The 18,690-nt window shown below is 40.0% G+C and overlaps 1 protein-coding gene across 2 annotated transcripts in view; it reads left to right on the top strand.

Moving 5' to 3' along the window:
* The first annotated feature begins 6,718 nt into the window (after window positions 1–6,718).
* The window catches only part of LOC111969407 (forkhead box protein P1-B), a 239,615-nt gene continuing 227,643 nt past the window's right edge, over window positions 6,719–18,690 (top strand). The window contains exon 1 of one of the 2 annotated variants that reach the window (XM_023995596.3): window positions 6,719–7,235. The gene's annotated coding sequence lies outside the window, so the exon portion shown is untranslated. The remainder of the gene's footprint in view (window positions 7,236–18,690) is intronic. The other variant, XM_023995605.3, reaches the window with a different exon arrangement.

The raw sequence follows: 18,690 nt of genomic DNA, 5'->3' as shown, positions 1-18,690 counted from the left end.
TTCATTCATGTCATTTCTGTATATGTGGTGTTTCTTCTTTAGAATGATAATGCACTCTATTGCTGCACTGTCACTGCCCTGCTCTCTGCCCAGCTTGGCATGCCATGGACCTCACACGTGAGCATTGATCCCTAATGTATCTATGGCACACCGCTGACCCACAGTTCAATGTTTTTCACTACATTTGCCCTTAGAGAGATGTTGCTTGTTTATACAATGTATGTTTTTAGCTGTCTTGGAATTATGAATTGTTTGATCCATATATACTTTGACTCATTTGAGAAACATTTAGTGTCCTAAAAGTTGTAGTATTGTAACTGTTGGCAGACAGTGTTTTCTTTTTGGCACACTCAATCATGTCTCACCAATATTAACATCAGCGTTGAAGTTAGTAAATGTATAATTGACTCAAATGCTACAGGTAGTAATGAGCAAAGTCCCCAGACATTCTTACACATTATGATTATACTTTGATTGCAGAGCTGTTAATATGCAATAGGTATGAACAGTGTTATACTGGTGTATTTTTTTTTGTATCAGAAAATTTTTTAACTTTAAAAGGATCAAATATTAACAAAGTAGTGTATATATATAGTACATTTCATTTAAACATTTCTAAAAGTGTGGCAAATGCATTCTTTGGAAGTATGTTTTGAGTGAATATAATAATAAGATAAGTTACTATTCACCTTATTGAAACTCAGACCAATATAAAAAAAATATCCCATGCTGCTGTCACATCACTGTCACCAGAACACTTGTGCTGGTAATATACACTATATATGCAAAAGTATTTGGACACCCTTTCAAATTAGTGGATTCGGCTATTTCAGCCACACCCGTTGGTGACAGGTYTATAAAATCGGTTTGTCAAATTTCTGCCCTTCTAGAGCTGCCCCGGTCAACTGTAAGTGCTGTTATTGTAAAATGGAAACGTCTAGGAGCAACAATGGCTCAGCCGTGAAGTGGTAGGCAACTCAAGCTCACAGAAAGGGACCGCTGAGTGCTGATGCACGTAGCGCGTACAAATCGTCTCTCCTCGGTTGCAACACTCACTACCGAGTTCCAAACTGCCTCTGGAAGCAACATTGGCACAAGAACTGCTCGTTGGGTGCTTCATGTATTGGGTTTCCATGGCCGAGCAGACGCACACAAGCCTAAGATCACCCTGCTCAATAAGTGTCGGCTGGAGTTGTGTAAAGCTCGCCGCCATTGGACTCTGGAGCAGTGGAAATGCGTTCTCTGGTGTGATGAATCACGCTTCACCATCTGGCAGTCCGACGGACAAATCTGGGTTTGGCGGGTGCCCGAATGCTAGTGCCAACTGTGAAGGAGGAATAATGGCCTGGGGCTGTTTTTCATGGTGCTGGCTAAGCCCCRTTTTTCCAGTGAAGGGAAATCTTAACGCTACAGCATACAGTACAATGACATTCTAGATGATTCTGTGTTTCCGACTGTGGCAACAGTTTGGGGAAGGCCCTTTCCTGTTTCAGCATGACAATGCCTCCGTGCACAAAGTGAGGTCCATACAGAAATGGTTTGTTGAGCTCAATGTGAAAAAGCTTCACTTGGTTGCATAGAGCCCTGACCTTAAACCCCATCAAACTCCTTTGGGATGAATTGGAACGCAGACTGCAAGCCAGGCCTAATCACCCAACATCAGTGCCCGACCTCACTAATGCTCTTGTGACTGAATGGAAGCAAGTCCCCTCAGTAATGTTCTAACATCTATTGGAAAGCTTCCCCACCAGAAGAGTGGAGGCTGTTATAGCAGCAAAGAGGGGACCAACTCCATTTTAATGCCCATGATTTTGGAATGAGATGTTCGACGGGCAGGTGTCTATATACTTTTGGTCATGTAGTGTGTAACCTCTGTTATTTCTGTTTTGAATCCCACTATCTCAAAGTGAGCTGTACTGATCACATTTTACATTAGAACTGTGCCTTCCGCTGCCCAGGTTCTCAGTTGTAGAATTTGGTTTAAAAATGTATGCAACTTGGTCCTATATTTGTGAGTCTTGTTGCATTTGTTGTTCGAGGGTACTGAAAAATAAAATGTTTTTAATTTGTGGGAATATTCTGATGCTTTGGTCTTGGATGCATTATCTCCACCTACTGGTGACTTTTTGTCGTATATTTCACCTGCATTTCTGCTGCAAGTCACTTAATACAGAGTACTAATAGTACTACTGATACTCTGTTCAGTATCATCACCCCTGAAATGAAAAAATAAATAAATAACTTTCTGTGTCCTTTGCCACGTAGCAAGAGTGTTTAAGTCCTATGCTTGTCCATATTTGTCCACACACTGCAAGCACTGGTTTGATCAACCTTGGCAGTAAATAAGTAAAATATGAATATTATCCCAACAGGATGCCTGTTTTTGAAATGTAGGTGTGTGTTGTCAATTTCCAMGCTTTTTGTTTTTTGCTTACAAATACAGTATGGACAGATGGGTGAAATGTCCTCAGAAGTCATTATCTGTGAACCCTGTGAATCTGTGAATCTGTGAAGTGGCTTCCTTTCATTACATGTAGAACGTTAGTCATGTATTGTTCCTCTGTTGCTCATCATGCCCTCAGCAGCAGGGGAGAACATCATATGAAAGCCACCCCCTTTGGAAATTGAGAGTAGATTATTTTCATTTGCTTAATTACCTAATTAACAGAAAGCTAATTACTTTGTTGTGTGCATGAGTGCATATGGAGAGGGTGTTACATAATTGATAGTAATCCTCAATTAATTTGTTTTAAAGCAGCACTCTTATCAAGTCAAGGCCTAATCCACAGCATATCGGCAACATCAAACCAACAATATGTAAAAACAATTCATACAAAAACACTTTTGTTCGACACCATTGAGCTTATTATGCCCCATATTGAAATGCAGATACATTTAGCTGACTTTGTAATTGTGTGTTGTATTGTCTTTTAATGGATCAACATTTTTAATTGAAAGTTCACCTAGAGAATTATATTTTTTGATTACATTGTATGATTACAACTTTGATGCAAATTGAGAGGGGTGCTGTTGTTARTATAAATGCCCACTATCAAAATAACGAAAGTCGCACACTCCATATATAAACTCCCAGCAATTTAATGGGTATTTACCATCGTTTCGGCAGCACTGTGCCTTCCTCAGGGTAATGTCATGAATACTTGAACCAGACATTACACTGAAGAAGGCACAGTGATGCTGAAACATTGGTAAATACGCATTAAATTGCTAGGAGTTTATATATGGAGTGTGCGACTTTGTTTTGATAGTTTATAGTTTATTCGCCGTTAGCACCTCCACACAAACACATTTTTCTGGGTGTGCGCCAGCTCATGTTTTTTAAGTTACTATAAATGTCTGCATCATCACTGAACAAAATATGAACTCAAKTTCTAAAGTGTTGGTCCCATGTTTYAAGAGCTGAAAGAAAAGATCCCAGAAATGTTCCATACGCGCGAAAGCTTATTTCTCTCACATTTTGTGCACAAATTTGTTTACGTCCCTGTTTGTGAGCATTTTTTCCTTTGCCAAGATAATCCATCCACCTGACAGGTGTGGCATATCAAGAAGCTGATTAAACAGCATGACCATTACACAGGTTCACCTTGTACTGGGGACAATAAGAGGCCACACAAATGTTCAGTTTTGTCACACAACACGATGCCACAGATGTGTCAAGTTTTGATGGTGCGTGCAATTGGCATGCTGACTGCAGGAATGTCCACCAGAGATGTTGCTAGAGAATTGAATGTTAATTTCTCTACCATAAGTCGCCTCAATGTCATTTTAGAGAATTTGCCAGTATGTACAACCGGCCTTACAACTGCAGACCARGAGTAACCATGTCAGCCCAGGACCTCCACATACGGCTTCTTCACCTGCGGGAACATCTGAGACCAGCCATCCGGACAGCTGATGAAACTGTGGGTTTGCACAACCGAAGAATTTCTGCACAAATTGTCAGAAATCATCTCGGGGAAGCTCATCTACTTGCTCATCGTCCTCACCAGGGTCATGACCTAACTGCAGTTCAGTGGGCAAATCAAATGTATTTATATAGCCCTTCTTACATKAGCTGATATATCAAAGTGCTGTACAGAAACCCAGCCTAAAACCCCAAACAGCAAGCAATGCAGGTGTAGAAGCACGGTGGCTAGGAAAAACTCCCTAGAAAGGCCAAAACCTAGGAAGAAACCTAGAGAGGAACCAGGCTATGAGGGGTGGCCAGTCCTCTTCTGGCTGTGCCGGGTGGAGATTATAACAGAACATGGCCAAGATGTTCAAATGTTCATAAATGACCAGCATGGTCAAATAATAGTAATCACAGTGAACAGGTCAGGGTTCCATAGCCGCAGGCAGAACAGTTGAAACTGGATGCTCACCTTTGATGGCCACTTGTACGTTGGAGAAGTGTGTTCTTTACAGATTAATCCCACTTTCAACTGTACCGGGCAGATGGTAGACGGAGTGTAAGGCGACCAATGGGCGAGCGGTTTGCTGATGTCAATGTTGTGAACAGAGTGCCCCCATGGTGGCGGTGGGGTTATGGGCAGGCAGACATAAGCTATGGACAACGAACACAATTGCATTTTATAGATGGCAATTTGAATGCACAGAGATACCGTGCCGAGATCCTGAGGCCCATTGTCGTGCCATTCATCCGCCATCATTACCTCATGTTTCAGCATGATTATGTACGGCCCCATGTCGCCGGGATCTTTACACAATTACCGGAAGCTGAAAATGTACCAGTTCTTCCATGGCCTGGATACTCACCAGACATGTCACCCATTAACTGTATTTTGTATTTTTCTGTAATATTTTATGTACACACTGCTATTTCCCTGTTTTGCCTTCTTGCCAGGTTGCTGTCGCAAAATAGCTTTTTAACCTCAATGGGTCTTACCTGGTTATATAAAGGTAAAATATATATATGTATAAAATAATTAAGCATGTTTGGGATACTRTCGATCGACATGTACAACAGCGTGTTCCACTTCCCGCCAATATCCAGCAACTTCGCACAGCCATTGACAAGAAGTGGGACAACATTCCACAGTTCACAATCAACAGCCTGATCAACTCTATGCATAGAGCTATACGTCAATCTGTGGGCAGAGTTATATCATGCCCATAGTGTGGAAAATAGGTAAGTGCATGTGACAATCAATTTCAAAACTAGATTAATTTCACCATAAACATTGTCTGATTGATCAAACAGCTTTTGTTTTCAGGATCAAAATTAATTTCCAGTGCAAGATGTGCTGTTGTGTGAATTTGAATTAATTTAATCTATGATTCCTCCCCTATCTTTTTATTTATAATATCCTATGTTGGAATAGTTCATTTAGTCAATTTCCCTATTCCCCAGTATTAAGGGGTATCCATAGATATTATTCTATGTATTCTTTTTGTTTGTATTTTGGGTGTAAAGTACTGTATATTTGTTACACATAATCTTGTCTGTTGTATGTTTTCTTCATTGACAAYAGATTATTTCTAATTTTACACCCTGTCTGACTGCAGTTGTTGGACTTCACATGGACCAAACACAAATCCCACGCCTGCATGTTTCTGTGGCTGTATGAGAGAAGAGCAGAGGACTATTGAACACAACCCTGTGGTCTGGTCATGCTAACCATGCCAGGTTTGATGTGTCTCTCCAATGCATGCTTGTTTCTTCTCAACTTCTTTACTAGCAGAATATCCACTATGACCAGATGTGATAACAATACACCTCTACTATGTCACCAGTACTCTTTACTATATAGCTTTGTGTTTTTTCAGGATTGTTAAACTCCAATGTGACTTTCAGCTGCAGAGAGCTCTATCATTTAAGGAATGGCCTATACAGGCATAGACTTGATGTCTACATGAGAATGTAACATTTTGTGTGACTAACAACTTAGATATTTGGTTATTAAAGTGATAATTCACTGTTTACTGTTTTATCATATGAGGAGTAAGAAGACAGTAACGGCTTCAACTGCTGTCAGTGGGTGGCGCTCTACACCAAAGAAACAGCGTTTCTAAGAAAACCCATCAGCCATGTTGTGCCACCTAGATGCAGCCATGATAAATTTACTKTTTTGTAAAGAAATCAACGGTGCTTTGCAGACCTTGATCAAGGACAAAGAGACTTAAAATATTTTCTATTGAGGTTAAATTAATGTTGCTTTTCAACAAGTGTTAACTGGACTATTGGACCGACCCATGATAATTCTCTTCTGTAGGGGGCAAATGACAGACATTTTAATTACTGCCATAATGTCTTAAGTCCTTCAGTGACAGTAAATCGAGCTGAAACGGGGGAACATTCCGTTTTCACAGGCAGGTCGCTGAAGGCAGTTATTACAGGCTTATAACATATGTTTTGAAGTAACTAATAATGCACTTTATAATATAGGGGAAGGAGTTAGTGAAGTGAATGTATAACGCAACAATTTACAAAAATATAGCTATATAGTTTGTGTTGTGGAGTGTCGCCACGCACATGCTATAAGCGAAGTTAAATTAATATATATCTTATTAGTATGGGACAAAAAAAACATTTTTCCAACAAAGTTAAGGCTGAGACATAGGAGTCTAGTTTGGTTTCTATCGAACTTTAACCTCTCGAACTCCTTCCTTCCATTGGACAAAGTGCAGAAAAAAGAAAAGAAAACTTTCTGCATCAATTGTAATTAGCTAGCTTACGTCTAGACATTTTTACTTCATGACAAGCCGTTGGTGTCGAGCCTTTCTGCTAAAACTAATGCATCATTACATCTCTCACCAAAATTGCATGCATCATTTGAATTGGCTACTACTGTGTATTGTAAGTGGTAACGAATATATGACTTCTGTCAAAATTCTGTGAAGATCTACAATGAATGTTGTTTACCCAGCAGGTGGATATGACGTCACGGATTTGGAACATCAGAAAATAACATCCAAATTCGCGATTATTTTTTTCTTTCAATGCGAATTAAAATGTAATAACATTAGAAAGAGCTCGCTCTCGTATTCGAGACAGAACGTGGCGTGAAGTCTAGATTATTTTACCGGTAACAGCGCTCTCCGTGAATGCAGCAGAGATGTATCCTCGCAGTTAAAGTTAGTCCCCCAAGCGGAGTAATGTTGGTAGTATTTACAGTGTGAATATTGCATGCTTACTTGGTACACAAGATCGCGTGTACAGTTCATTATCTCTAGCACAGAATTGTCTACTGCGTGCACCTACCATTGTCGATTGGGTAAGTTTATCGTATTATAATGTTGTCTCGTTAGACATTGATTCTACTATTTCAGTTTGCTCACATGGAGTTTGTCTTTGTTTGCCAATGTTTTTTTTAGAATGGTTTCTATGGCGAAATAAACTAATAAACAACACCAATAATATGACATGAGAGCTGAAATACTGTTTGATGTTTTGTGCTATGCGCTGCAAACCGTGTATACTCTTCGAAAGGCTCAGTGATACAGCATTAGAAGAGACACTGCATTTGCTACTTTTCTAGAAGTTAGGTCGGTAGTTGCTCACTTATTTTCTCATGTTTGTGACCCCGGGTAAATATCCTTTAACAGAAGATCAAGTAAGAAGTGCAAGTTATACTTTGTGAAACCATGCTCTTGGTATACTCCGTGTATACACTTTGTAACTCAACATGAGTTTATTGAATGGAGAGAGGAAGTTTAGTGCGGTGATTTCTTTGGACCAAAATCAGGGATAAGGTGCTTTTCCCCACGTGGTACCTTCCGCAAACTCTTCAAGACGGACCAGACTCACTGTAGATTCACATTTTGACACATTATTATTTCTTATGATTACAGAGTGGGAAGCAATACTTTTGATAGTTCAATCATGTGCATTGATATAACCAAATATGTACCAAGATTTGGAAGTTACTGTAGCACTTGCATGTCTGTAGACTACTCTCATAATTGCAAATCACTATAATAATGTTATAATATTATTATAACGTCATTATAGTGAACTACAATTGTATTGAATACTGGTTTTATACTCTAAGCATCTCTTAGCATATTTTCTAGACTTATATTATTCACTACAAGTACTATCCCACTTTGTTGACTTGTTAGTGGTTGGAGGCTGAAAGTTTGACAACACTTTCTTGATTGGGTTTAGGTTGTAGTAAATTAGGCTATGCATCTTTATTTGCAAGAAGATATTCCACCGCACCAGCTAATGCGAGGCCCATCACCTTCTGGCATGGTGAAATTAGAACATGAACTGATAAATGACTTATGTTTTCTATACAACAAATACCCTATCTACTATAGTATTTTGATCTCTTAACAAAATATAATTAGGTAATTAAATGTAATGAACTAACGTAGATAAATGAAAACTTTCTTTTGTTTGCACTTAATGTCATGTATTTTTTAAGTGTCTTCAGTTATTATACTATTTTGTATTATATTCTATTATTTACTCATTATTTTTTTTTTGTATATAAAATCATCATTATTGCAAATAAAATAACTAGGCCTACAAACTATAACCTGCAGACAGGGTTTATTATAATTCTTGAATAATTGTAGAAATATACTGAGCATGATTGTTTCCCTAAGCTAAAAGGGAACACAACAAGCACACAACAGTTAGATATTAATAAAGAATCTGAACCGAATCTGCAGCTGGCACCATTGGAGCTAAAACTAAATCTAAAAAATAAAAGGCAACTGCAGCTTTAACATCTATCATTGGCAGAGCTCCCTCTTCGTTGGTCTTTGGATTAGTCATTGTCTGAGGAAGAAAAAAAAACTTTTGTAGGAGAAGTAAAGTAAACAGCCTCCAACAAGCGAACCTTGACAACCCAGATTAAGGAAAACATTGAAGATCAAACAGTGCTGCTGCTGGGCTGTTGTCATGATCTGCCTGAGAGAGAGCTACAGACTATTTGAACAGGCACTGGGGTTTGTGTGCTCACTTATGCAGAAATGAACCTTTGCAAATGCTGACCCAGGTTTAAAAAGCACAGGGTGAACTTTCTTTGCAACTTTCCTGCTCTGGTGTTTAACACAGCCAGTGTCCAGAGAGTCCCAGCCTTTGTTCTCCTGCTGATTCTTCAACCCATGACAAGTATGACAGGAACACACTAACCATGTCCTCTCACACTGCTTTACACCAGATCAAACTACAGTACTTTCTCTGCCCCTTATTGCAACTGAAAAAAGCAGGTAAAAAAAATATTACAATTGTTGACAGGCTAGTCTTATGCAGTGTTATTACTTAGCCTCATTGAATTCCTATTCAATCCGTAATGTTCTTTTGTGTTTTCAAAAGTCCATATTTTCAGTTTGGCCTCTTCAATACATACACAGGCATTTGTTTTGGGTTCTCTTTTTGGAGAGTTGTGGCTAACTTGGTGAGATAGTAAATTAGCCACTCATGCAATCAGTCTGAGGAGGACTCCCATCCCGGAGTGGACGGGCTTGCTCTTTCATCTGAGGGCTCACTATTTGTGAACACACACTGAAATGACCAGTGCTGGGTATGGAGTGCCTGTAAACTGACTGTGCCCTCGCTCAATGATAATAATAGTTATTTTTGTCCCAATGTGGGAATGAGGTTTCACACTACGTAGAGTTTCCAGACTAGGACTGGTATTAGGGTATTTGCTTGATTTATCTTGTAATTAATGGTTAATACAGATTACAATAATTTAAAGTGGTACCACTTATGAATAACTTCCCCTATGTATCTTGTGTATTTAATTGTGTATTTATCATCATCTCACTGTCGGAACATTCACACCATGAATTTCTCATGTGACTCACACATTTTCACATTAAGATTGGTCTTAAATGTACAGGAAAGGCTTAGAGAATGAATAGTGGGATGCTAAGTAGCACAACTGTGACAAGTGGACCAACAGTATTTATTAGTATGCTATTGCATTCTAATGGAATGGCTAACAAAGGGAAGCAGGACAATATTTGCAGGGTAAAGGTTAGTGTGTCCCACCCCCTGTGGCGTGCCCAGGCAGCTGTTGCCTCTCTGCGCCGTGCCCCTGGCACACTGTGCTCTCCATGCCAGGCTGCCAGGCCATTGGTCAGGGAGTGGACGGCTTTAGGTGAGCTCGGAACGACTCCTCTGTCTCCATGGAGACTGCACACGCTCAGGACAGCCATTAACTCAGCCAACCATTAATTAATGTCTTCCTCTGTCATCTGTCCTTAATAAAGGGAGGAAGGTTGACAAAATGTCACTGGTAACGGGGAAAGAAAGGAAGTGTGCAATTACTATCAATTAATTATTCATAATTAATTGATTATCGTTGCATGATAAAGAAAGAAGTTGGTTGGCTTTAGTTTAACAAATTTGTAGATATAAAAAGGAGTTATTTTAGACTGGACATATGAATTTAGTTTATTTCACGCATTCTTTTTTCACTGCATTGATTTTTTGGGAAGTCATTAGCTGCTATTTTGTTACCAGTTGCCAGTTTAGTTTGTATATCATTTTCATGTATATTTCATAGTGATGATTTTTTTTGTAGTATCCCTTTTGACTATATTATATTGTTTCTATGACTCCAAGTATAGATTCTCATTTTGCTAGGTAGTTAAAGTTAGCTAGTGCTTGTCGGCTGAACCTGTGTCAGAACTCCGGTATTTCTCCATCTCTAACTTGTTCTCTATCTTCTTTTTAAATGGTGAGCCAACATGTTTTTAGCACCTTTATTTCCATGACTGATCAAAACTTGTTTCCTCATGGCTCTCTCTTGTCCTTCTGCAGCAGACATGGCGAGCAATATGTTTGGAACATTGAATCGCAATAAAATTGCAGTATTAAATTGCAATAGATATATAATCATCAGAATCGTGAGAATCACAGTACATATCATATTGGCAACTAAGTATTGTGATAATATCGTATCATGAGGTCCTTGGCAATTCTCAGCCCTAATATTTCATGTTATACTGTACATCAGGGGTTACCAATTGTTTTTGTCCTGTGACCGCATTTTAATATATAAAAAACGAAATCAAGACTCCACCATATACAAAAAGGGATGGAATCAACAGCCAATGTTACATTTTTTYTTTGGGGCTATGGTAGTCTATTACAAATAAGTCTGACAGTACTTCATTCTGAAGGAAGTATGGTTTGAAGTGACTAAAACGTATTAGAAAGGTATTGGGAAGTTCAGAAGATCATCAAGCAATAATTGTGTATGATCATCTGTGTAGAAAAGAACACCATCATTGCTTTAAATGATAATGTTATTTTTCCCCCAGGCTGTTTTGGTTCCAGTCCTGTCCACTCTGTTCTAACGAGTCATGCGCAGCTTTTGAGCATTTTAGAGGGAAACAGAAGACATACTTGTTCCAAGGGTCATAATAGCTTATAGTTTAAACCGTTCAAAAGTTAGAGCCACAGTGTTTAAGCTGCAGTCATTTAACTGTGGCGCTGCGCCACTGCAAAATCATTGCCGCCATGCTAAACAAAACAAGTAATGATTAGAAAAATCTGGCAACCCCATAGTAGAATAGTTTATCTATTTACCTAGTCGGCTTGTTGTGTGTTCTATGCGAGATAAATATTCCTCTCGAGGCGCATTCAAGTTACGAATGCCATAGGGAGTGAAACATGCATTCTGACAAGCAGTCAATCCACAATAATTCTTGCAATCGTGGAGAAAAACAGCAGTTTTAAAGGCATAAGTTAAAAAGAGGGCAATCACAGCTTTCCATTCCTACTTTATTTATTTCTCAACTCCTAAATATGCGCGAACTGCACCATTTTAAACCCAGAGTTTTTAGCAGGGTCATGGATAAGCACTTTACTGCTTTGCAATTTGCTGTGAGTGCATAGGGGACAGTGGGGCTAAATGTAACATGGGTCAATTGTAGGGTAACTTGGGGTAAAATGCCACCCTACCTCAAAATAATTTTATGGAATCAACAGCCAATGTTAAATTTTTTATTTGGGGCTATGGCAGTCAATTACAAATACGTCTGACAGATCTTCAATCTGAAGTATGGTTTGAAGTGACTAAAATGTATTGGAAAGGTATTGGGAAGTTCAGAAGATCATCAGGCAATAATTGTGTATGATCATCTGTGTAGAAAAGAACACCATCATTGCGTTCAATGGTAATTGGGGAGTGACATAAAAAAAAGGTCTTGAGATGGATTACATTTTTTGTTGAGCAAGAGTAGTGGCAACATTAAGTGGTTTCTGTGAGAAGTACAGGCAGGGGGCATGTTACACCGGGTGGCAGGTTATCCCAAGTTACCCTAATGTAGGCCTACCTTATATTCACTGTATTTATGCACGTTTTTGGAGACATAAAATTCATCAATAGGATGCTAACTAGTTAAAATATTACATTTGGGATCTAGCTAATGATTAGACCAATAGGGTAAATGCAGATAGGCAACCCCATGCTTCAGCCTATTTATTTATAGCCACTATGCTCCATTAGTTGGGCTACAGGTGATAATGCTTATTGCTAATAGGATACCTGATAATATGGACCATACATAGGAAATTGCATGGTCCAATATGTTAACATAATTTAAACTAATAATAATATGTTATTGGGCTAATTTCTGGAGGTGGAAATTATATTTTAGATGGTGTCAGCAATATTTTATTTTCATTCATTTTGGAATAGAATGTCCTTTTAAAAAGTCAACAGAACTGAGCTTTTCAGCCCTTCTACATAAACATTTTGGGGGGACCCCGGAACCCCCCAAAAAGGGGGGCAGGACCTCCCCTTCAACCGCACCCGCCCCTGCGACCTTTTCCCCCCACTGCTACACAATTTTCCAGAGGAAACACTGTAGAGCCATATATGTAGGAAGAAAACAGAAACCGCTCTGTTTGTCTCAATCGCATTTAGCTGATATCGGAGGTTACTCATGTAACTGTGGTTCTATGAACCAAGCAACACATTTTCAGAGTTTCTCTCGCAACTTAATTTTCAAATCAGGCAAACCCTGGTTTGGGAAACASTGCTGAACATCATACAGGCTTCTCTATTATTTTGTTTTGGTGGATGCCCAACTGAGACAATTATGTTGTTTCACTTGCTTATCATCAATAATCAATTAAAAGGAGATTTTAAAAAATCAGTTCACTTACATACTAGAATGGAAGACTATTAATGAAAGAGCCGTTTCAATGTGTCTACGGCTGAAAACTACTCTCTCTGTAGTAGTGTCGGTTTGCATTGAGATGTGAAAACTTCGCAGGAGTGTGTAGGAGTAGAGAGCGTAATGACTGAGTGAAACCTTACTTTCAGGCTTAATTTACTCATAAAGAAAGCAAATGCCAGTGCAAATCTCAACACCTCTCATATATATTAAAATATGTACATTGTCATTGCTGATTTTTTTCACACATTTTGCTGTAGCGCTGACTAGCCTAGTCAAACCTCGATGGGCATCTGAGATGTGAGATATATTTAAAGATTGCTAGGATTGCATCAGTTTTTTAAGGCCCAGTGCAGTCAAAAATGTGATTTTCCTGTGTTTTATATATATTTCCACACTATGAGGTTGGAGTAATACTGTGAAATTATGATAATGCCCTTTTAGTGTAAGAGCTGTTTGAAAAGACGGGCAGATATTTTGTTTGTATTATTATAATACATTTTTCTCCCCCCAATTTCGTGGTATTCAATTGGTAGTTACAGTCTTGTCCCATCACTGCAACTCCTGTACGGACTCGGGAGAGGTGAAGGTTGAGCTATGCATCCTCCGAAACACGACCCTGCCAAGCTGCACTGCGTCTTGACACTCTGCTGGCTTAACCTGGAAGCCAGTCGCCCCAATGTGTCGGAGAAAACACCGTACAACTGGCGACCGTGACAGCGTGCATGTGTCCGGTCCGCCACAGGAGTCGCTAGAGCGCGATGGGACAAGGAAATCCCGGCTGGCCAAACTCTCCCCAAACGCCTCATGGGTCTCCTGGTCGCGGTTGGGTGTGACACAGCCCGGGATCCAACCCGGATCTGTAGTGACGCCTCAAGCACTGCAGTGCCTTAGACCGCTGCGCCACTCGGGAGGCAAGGCCACCTGAAATTTAAGCATGTTTTGCTGGGATGGAGTTTTAGCCTGCCTGGTAACAACACCAGGCGGTAAATTAGTTAATATTAGACCGATAAGAAAGAGAGTTCCAAACCTCTCTGCCAACCTRTCTGGACCATTAATGCATTGGTTACAATTGTCATGGTTCCAATCCAAAGTGACCGTCTGGTGGGCATACTGTAGTATACCTCTTCCATAGTGGAGAATGGAGATGTGCCCCCCAGGCCAGAGCTCAGGCCAGCATATCCATGTCCGACCCATCAGCTGCAGACCTGGGCTGATTGGAATAGGACTCAGATTATGTGCCCAATTGGCCCGATTGTCACAGATCCCTTTCTGCCAGCTGTGGGGTTGACAGATGAACTGAGGCGGGATCAGACCCTTGGGTGGGTTTCTCCTTGATCCAGGGGTCCACAGTCAGGAGCCACACAGGTTAACTTCTCTGCGCTACGGATCCCTTTAGCGGGATAATTTTCCTAAACAACCGCTGAATTGCAGGGCGCAAAATATTACAAAAAATATTTATAATCATGCAATCACAAGTTAAATATACCAAAACACAGCTTAGCTTGTTGTTAATCCACCTATCGTGTCAGATTTTGAAAATATGCTTTGCAGCGAAAGCAATCCAAGCTTTTGTGAGTGTATCAATCAATGCTACAACAGCTAGCCCCAAATTAGCATGGTCACGGAAGTCAGAAAATAAATAAAATTAATCGCTTACCTTTGATAATCTTCGGATGTTTGCACTCACGAGACTCCCAGTTACACAATAAATGTTCTTTTTGTTCGATAAATATTACTTTTATAACAAAAAAACGCCATTTGGGTTGCGCGTTATGTTCAGAAAACTACAGCCTCGTTCCGGTCCTGAAAGGCAGAAGAAAATTCCCAAACGTATCAGATTCAAAAATATTACTTAAAATATTTCTAATCATGCAATCACAAGTGAAATATACCAAAACACAGCTTAGCTTGTTGTTAATCCACCTATCTTGTCAGATTTTGAAAATATGTTTTGCAGCGAAAGCAATCCAAGCTTTTGTGAGTGTATCAATCAATTGATTGCACTCACTCACTCAATTGATTGCACTCACGAGACTCCCAGTTACACAACAAATGTTATTTTTGTTCGATAAATATTACTTTTATAACAAAAAAATGCCATTTGGTGTGCGCGTTATGTTCAGAAAACCAAAGCCTCGTTCCGTTCGACGAAAAATCCAAAAAGTATCCATAATGTTCGTAGAAACATGTCAAATGTTTTTTATAATCAATCCTCAGGTTGTTTTTAACAAACATAATCGATAATATTTCAACCGGACCGTAACCTATTCAATAAAAGAGAGAAAGAAAATGGAGAGCTACCCCTCTCGCGCGCACAGGAACTAATCAGAGGACACCTGACTAGTTTTGAAAAATCTCGCTAATCTTTCAAAATAAAAGCCTGAAACTATGTCTAAAGCCTGGTCACAGCCTGAGGAAGCCATTTGAAAAGGAATCTGGTTGATACTCCTTTAAATGGAAGAAAGACGGGCCAGGAAACACAGATTAAAAATAAAATAAAATCACTTCCGGGTTAGATTTTCTCAGGTTTTCGCCTGCAGAATCAGTTTTGTTATACTCACAGACAATATTTTGACAGTTTTGGAAACTTTGGAGTGTTTTCTATCCTAATCTGTAAATTATATGCATATTCTACGATCTGGACCTGAGAAATAGTCCGTTTACCTTGGGAAAAATCTGACCCCTAGCGTCAAGAGAGGGAACCTCACAACACTGCTCCCAGTGGTGAGACTTTCTAGGAAATTGACTTTTAAAAACACCAAAGTATGCCCCCTCTGATATCCAGAGATATTCTCTTAATTTCTCATTACTGAACAGATCTAGATGTTTCTGTAATGTTCTGTTACACGGCACTATTTACCTTTGTGTTTTCCATGCAGGTTGTAGTGGTCACATGTGATGATATGCATTCATAGCCAATGTGAAGTATTTCATGTAATATGCGCACTGATGTGTGCTGTGGTGGCACATTTCCTTATTCCCAGGTTTCTTGGCTGGTAATGAGTCTACACTCTTACCTATCTTGAACCTAAAAMGGTTCTTCAGCTGTCCCCTTTGAAGAACCCTTATTGGTTCCAAGTAGAACTCTTTTGGTTCCAGGTAAAACCCTTTTGGGTTCCAGGTAGAACCCTTTACACAGAGGGTTCTACCAAGGGTTGGGCGTAATCCCGATTTTTCATATCGTTATACTGCCCTTCTCTCATCCTGTGATTTACGGTATTACTGTCGTAGTACACAAAGGGGTGCTAAAAACGCAAAAAATTGCCAATTGGGCGTCTATTACCAGAATGTTAACAAAACGTTAGCACAAACTTCTAGCGAATTTCAATAGAGGCTGCTAGCGAAATATGCTAATGAGCACAAATAAAAAATTAACTAATTGCAAAGACAGGCAATCCAGCTCATAAAGTTATAGAAGTATAGGTAGTAGCTACCGAATGTGGTTTTTGGTGAGCTTGGACATTTACAAGCAAATGTGAACGAGAGACACTGGAGTCGCTAGGGCAACGGCCCTGCCTGCTCTGCTCGGAGAATATTGGGGAGGAGTTGACGGGCCGAGAACAGAGAGGAGAAAAAATAAAAGCAAGGAAATCAAGATAGCAGCAGTGGCAGCTGTACAGATAACTACTCCAAAGCGCTTTGACTTCTCAAACACGGTAGAAAGCTAACACTATATGATGCCCCGTCTCAGCTAACTAGCAAGTTAAATCAAATACCCAGCTGGACTCCCGCTTTCTCCCGTTGTGCTATTTACAAACAAACACGTGACTGACTCAACTGTTCTGGGGAACTACGGTAAGCTTCATAGTGTAAAATGATGTGACAGGTGAAATGAAGAACGCAATCTGCTTTATCTCCTAACGTCTTGCACAAGTTGACTACAGATTAGAATTTAAGAAATAGTTTCAACGGTATTGACAGTATTAAAAACCTTCCCGTGGTTTTTTCCAAATACCCAGGTATACGGAATATATGGTAATCCGCCCAAGCCTAGTTCTACCTGAAATAAAAAAGGGTTCTCCTATGGGGACAGCCGAAGAACCATTTTGGAACCTTTTTTTTCTAAGAGTGTAGAGACACTTCTCCAGGTGAAGGTTCTCCTATCCCTGTTGAGTGGTGGCCTTGGTCCCTGCTTGCTGCTCTTCTCAATGACTGAATGCTTGGGAGGGACACGTATGCCCTTTGTCTCTGTGCAGGTTTCAAGGTCCAGATACGTTGGACCTGAGGCATGCTCTCTATACCAGTGGCTGGATCATGCTGACTTGTCACCATGTGGCCTATATGGAACTTGAGTCTTTAGAATCGCTGCTGATCCAGTTGAGATGGGCTGTTTTGAAGTGGACAAAGGTGGAACTTGACTATATACTCATATAATAATCTGGGCTGGCTAATGTACTGAACCCTATTTTGGTATTTGAAGCACAAGCTAATTTTGTCTTGCCCATGTTTTTGTAAGAATGCACTATTTACCGAAATTCAGATTTTTTGGGGGACAATTTCCCCAGCAAAATATCTCCAACTTTGCTTGGAGATACCTGGCCTCCCTTCTGGGTGTTTCACAGGTAGGCCTAAGCAGCAAACAGTTTTAGGCAGACATCAGGGGCCCAGCCATATGCTACAATCTGTGTTCAGCTGCCAGGCGAGACCTCTACACCTGTTTCTCTCAGCTGGCCTGTTTGTACGTGTAGGCACGTGTATGTACGAGGTCTCTTGCCTTCACCTTAAGGTCTTTGCCTATTGGACAACAGTCCTTCTCATCATACTGATGCTTCCTCACTACTCTGGGATCTGCTATGCTGCCTGTCAGTGAGAATTAACAACACCCAAACATAAGCAGTAATGCCTCCTTCAGAACACCAGAAACACTAGTTGTATGTTGTATGTTGCCATAGTATTTCTCACTACATGTGCATTAAGGCCTAGGGAGCAGAGCACCTCTATGGGAGCCAGCCTCAGCCTTGGCGTCTTTGGTGTATTCTCACTTGGCAGCCTCTCCCTGACAAGAAACATAATATGGCAGGGCCTGCTCTTCCATCACCAGTGCTGGGCGGAAAGTTTCTGTGCTTTGATCATGTTTTAGGCGCATCGCTCCAGCTTAGCCCTGCCGCTCACGATGTGATAAGCCATTAGAGTACTCAGATCTGAGCCGGCAGCACTGTGGGCTTGAGGAGAGACAGGGGAGAGTYTATGCAGACAGGGAGAGCAGCAATGCAGATTTTGTTGACAGTTTGTTAAAGCACTCTTTCTCTCTGCCTTTGAATTAAACAATGTTCTCTCTTGCTCTCCATCTCTCCTCAAGAAAAGGACCTGTTTTATTTGAACTACTACTTTGAGATTGAACAACACTGTTATTCCCATGTTTCCTGGCACCGTGTTCACAATTAAAACACCTTTAATTAGAGGTGAATATTAATTACCTTATCAGAGCATGTTTTTAACGATTGAGCAAAATTATGCACATTGAAATGTTCTAAGTAAACTAAACTGATGTAACTTCACTTTGAACTTGAACGTCCCCTTTTTGTCTAGTCTTCTTCTGCATTAGATGTTAGTACTTAAAACATGGTTTAGAACCCT

This window comes from Salvelinus sp. IW2-2015, linkage group LG1, assembly GCF_002910315.2.
Source record: "Salvelinus sp. IW2-2015 linkage group LG1, ASM291031v2, whole genome shotgun sequence".
NCBI classification, from domain to species: Eukaryota; Metazoa; Chordata; class Actinopteri; order Salmoniformes; family Salmonidae; genus Salvelinus; species Salvelinus sp. IW2-2015.
This window is presented reverse-complemented; position numbering and strand designations above follow the sequence as displayed.